The sequence below is a fragment of the Electrona antarctica genome (genome assembly GCF_951216825.1).
Source record: "Electrona antarctica genome assembly, chromosome: 13".
Lineage (NCBI taxonomy): Eukaryota > Metazoa > Chordata > Actinopteri > Myctophiformes > Myctophidae > Electrona > Electrona antarctica.
The window spans coordinates 35,903,804-35,908,282 of NC_136794.1; the positions used below are offsets into that span (position 1 = coordinate 35,903,804).

The following is a 4,479-nucleotide window of genomic DNA, read 5'->3' on the forward strand; positions in this document are numbered from 1 at the left end:
AATGTAATTAGTTTGCACCTCATTGGCACAACAAAATATAACATCTGATACAATATTATTTGGGTTTTTTGAGTGGTGTAAACCACTCCTACAACTGGCTTTGTTAGTTTACGTGTCTGTCTGTTTGTCTGTTAATTACGTCAGACATTACGTCAGACCACAGCTGATCAGTCTATATAAGACCTTACACCACTCAGTTCACACGGGTGTGATTTTTTTTTTCTTAATGTCAAGATGCACCAGTTAGCGTGTTGGTGGAGCTCAGTCCACCAGGCAGACCTCTAGAGGGCAGCAGTGTGACCTTGACCTGCAGCAGTGATGCTAACCCGCCTGCATGCCACCACACCTGGTACAAGAAGACTGGACCTCCTGGTTCCAGCTCCCTGGTCCAGGTAGGGTCAGGCCAGGTTCTGGTTCTGACCTCTCTGCAAACCAACCAGACTGGACTGTACTTCTGTCAGACCAGGAACTCACTGGGAGAAAACAACTCTGCTGATGTGCTGCTGCAGATAAACACAATAGACAGTGAGAATGCTATTATGTTAATATGATGTACCTTAACAGTCTGTAACCATCCTTCCATCTTCATCCGCTTAGCAGTTCTAGCAGAGAATCCCACACTTCATTCCCTACATGGAGAGAGAAATACACCCGTTTCCGGCTAAGAACCATGGGGATCAAACGAGGTCACGCACATCCACAAACCATTTAAAGATGGATGCAAATAAAATCGATGTAGGCAGCTACGGTGTGCAAACCTTCCAATTGTGAGTAACCATGCATTAGAGATCGTGATCCTCATCACACTTGGCTAGAGGTCACAGCTAGCTGATTTGGGTTAAAGTGTGCCTTCCACTGCCCAATTACCTCCTCATTTGAGGTCATGTGTCCCATCCTTGCTGTATACAGCTTGGGCAGTTCCCCATTTCCACCTCCTGAGATATCAGATGGTTTTCCAGAAAGGCGGCAACTGAAAGTCAGTCTCCATGGCTTTTCTTAACTCCTCCCACACCCATCACTTTGGTCTGTCACAGCCGGCTGTCCTTCGGGCCTGTCGGTATCTTGCATCTGTACCATGGCATATAAATCCCAGAAGACCTCCTTCTTCAGTCGGACGGCTTGCCTGACCACCACTGTCCACCAGGGTGTTTGACTGTTACCGCCCCTTGAGGAACCACAGCTCCTAGACGTGGAATCAGCACTGGAAGTTTTGAACACAGACCACTCGTGTTCAGTCCCACCGGAGGTGGAGTAAAGTTCTCCCAGACGAGACACAGTTTTCTGCGCCACGAAGGGAGGGACTTTTGAATGAATGAATGAATAAATTAATGAATCGTTTTGTTTTTTTTATCTTATGCACATTACAAGAATCATATATTAAAACTCTTTAGACATGATCGAAAAGGTATAGGCGGAAGCTACAGTATAGTAGCTTATTAATACATGGTGGAACTAATGGGAGGTAGAACCACAGGGAAGCCCCCCACAGTACTCCATGCAGGGTCTGGAAGAAAGCTGAATAATCTAAACTGATCCGGAGGGCCCATTGTCCATGGAGTGTTATTTTAACCACTATATTTGCCTACTAAAGTAAATAACAGAGACAGATATTCATCTAAAATGTACATATAAAGCACCAGAAGAACTATATATACTGAAAACATTGTTCTTTCTATATTGATAATTCATTTTATGTATCCTGTCATTTTCTAGCAGTCGAACGTCTCATCCTTTGTGTTGTTACTGGAGTCAAGGTGTTGCCAGTGCTGCTGTTTCCTTTGGTTATGTTGTGGACCTGGTGAGTTCTGTTTCCTTTGGTTATGTTGTGGGCCTGGTGAGGTCTGTTTCCTTTGGTTATTTTGTGGGCCTGGCGAGTTCTGTCATCTTTTGTGTGCCAAAAGTAGTAGAAAATTACAAACTGCAATGTGTCACATCGACGACACATTGTGAGCTTGTAGGTCTTATTTTCAGCACATGACCCACTCGACAAAGTATAAATTAGGCTTTAGTCCAAATACTCTATACTATTTTATATGTCATGTTCGTCAGTATGTCAGGCTCAGCAAACATTGCAAAAATCTTTAAAAGCATAAATAATAATATTTTTTTGTATATTTTAAAGGAAACAACACTCCTGCAAGGACAAAACGGTGAGGAGATCTCATCGTTTTTCATTCTTTGCACTCATTTGTACTGTACATTTTCAGATATTGTGATACATAGGACCATATCTATCTAAGTGTGTTGTCATTTTTCAGGAGGACAGTCTCCGGATGGTCCAGGATGTCAACACCAGTGGAAGTGTTGGTCATAGAAGAGACTCTGTTTCCTCTGCTGGTCATGTCAACAGGGTTGTAGAAGAGGAATGCAACGTGTAGTAGACATATAATCATGCAGACATTTAAAATAGAAAAGTGTTCAGTGTCTGCAACCAAACCACTGGGCAACCAAAGCTCTACCGCTCATCCAAGGGGAAATCCCAGATTTCATAATGAAAATGAAAGTTACCTGGAGTTTATATGTAGAATACAACAATGATTGTTTCCCCCTTAACCACTCACCCATATACTTTTATTGGCCCATGCACTCCTTTCAAATCTCTCTGACAAAAGGTTTTCCTGCTATGACATGCTGCCACCCTTAGATCTCCATAATATAAGGAGCTGACCTGTTCTGACATTCCATAATGTTGATCTGACCTCATCAAATCCTGTACACTCAAGACACGCTCCAATGCTCCATATATGGCCAGTACAGAATTCATTCCATATGTTGATCTGACCCCCCCCCATGCCAAAGCGCCAGCGCTTGCCCAGCAGTCTGCCGTCACCCAGGCGGATGTGTGCATGCTTCTCGCCCTCAGGGCGTCTTGTATTGTACTGGTATTATACTATCATTAAAATGTACAGTATGTCATCAAAAACACATACAATGTGTGCACACTACCATGCTTTATCAAAACCTAAATGAGGAAGGAGTTTAAACAAACGTACCATGCACGTTTTAGTCAATGCCTATCTTAACTGCACAATAGCATCCCTAAAGTGTTAATTGAACTCCAAAGATAGTACAAATGTAACCAAATGGACCTGTAAAGCTCCATTTGTTTTAACTCTGAAGATTACTCTTCTGAGTTCAATTGTACTGTGGGATGTTTGGCCAGTGCTCCAGTAAATCCACCCAGCAGTACTAGCACCTCACTAATGGAGCGTTGCCTAGTACTGCCGCAAAATGTCAAATCAATGAATATTCATCATTGGATGTTACACTTTCCCCCAAACAAACAATTTCATGGCAATTATTGTATGGATCATGCATCATGCTGTGAAGCATCCAAACAAATAAAAGCCATTTTTAAATAACGCCGGCCATAAGCCAAGCCATCATCATACTACTGTAGCTCTGGGGTCCAATCCAGGACCTAAAGTACTACTATCAACTACTGCTACATTGAACGGTGTCGGGCAGCACTGTTAACACAATCAGCGCCGGGATTTCTTTCAAAATAGCAGCTCGGGGTGCCGTGCAGATATGGCAGCTTTTACTCCGTTTCATACAAAACCCAGGTTGCTTGCTTACCTCGCTATGATTACGATAAAGTCGCTCGATAATCCATTGCATATTTTAAACGAGAGGCATGTTAAAGTCAGAAATGAAGAGCTTAGTATATCCATCTGGTCAAAACCACGGAGAGCTCCCTAGATTAGGAGATACGAAGAAAAAAAATCAGGGAGTGGATTAAAAAGTATATCTTTTTTGGGGGGATGTAGCAGAGTAGAAGTATAAAGTATGGGGAAATGGAAATACTCAAGTAAAGAAAAAGTACCTCAATATTGTACTTACTGTAAGTAAATGCATTTAGTTACTTCCCGCCACTGGTGGTCACACTCACAAGCCACTGGTAGATAATCGTTGGCTAATGGTGCCGGGGTTACACATGCAGCCATGCAGCCGATGACAAATAACCTTTTGATTCCATTGGTAGTGTCTTCCTGTGGATCGGTCATTGAGACTGATGGGACGGTGTTAGCTGCTAATAAAGTTCACACATGACTGAAGCGATTATTAATCTTGGTGAACGGGCTGTGTATGAATCAACGCCAGGCTCCACTGCGCTCTAATTGTAACTTGTGGAGCCTAAGTGGCGACGCTTCCCCGGGAGGTATGTGTTTATATTAATTCTGTATAGCAGTTTGGAGGTGTTTTATCCGTGCCTGAAATTGTGCACATACTCTTGTAGTTTAGGGGATGGTGTGTGTGTGTGTGTGTGTGTGTGTGTGTGTGTGTGTGTGTGTGTGTGTGTGTGTGTGTGTGTGTGTGTGTGTGTGTGTGTGTGTGAGTGTGAGTGTGAGTGTGAGTGTGTGTGTGTGTGTGTGTGTGTCGTATGTCCTTAGACCTTCAGCTCCGTTGCAGCAAGCCAGTCCAGTGTGTCATTGTCTAGGTCAATTAGCCCACGATCACCATTCGGTGGCCGGTATA

At 43.2% G+C, this 4,479-nt stretch overlaps 1 long non-coding RNA gene across 1 annotated transcript; it reads left to right on the forward strand.

The window, feature by feature from the left end:
• The first annotated feature begins 1,743 nt into the window (after nt 1-1,743).
• LOC306935619 lies at nt 1,744-2,390 on the forward strand. Its single transcript, XR_013791404.1, has 3 exons — nt 1,744-1,798; nt 2,123-2,150; nt 2,259-2,390. It is a non-coding gene; the product is annotated as an uncharacterized lncRNA (long non-coding RNA).
• The last annotated feature ends 2,089 nt before the right edge of the window (nt 2,391-4,479 follow it).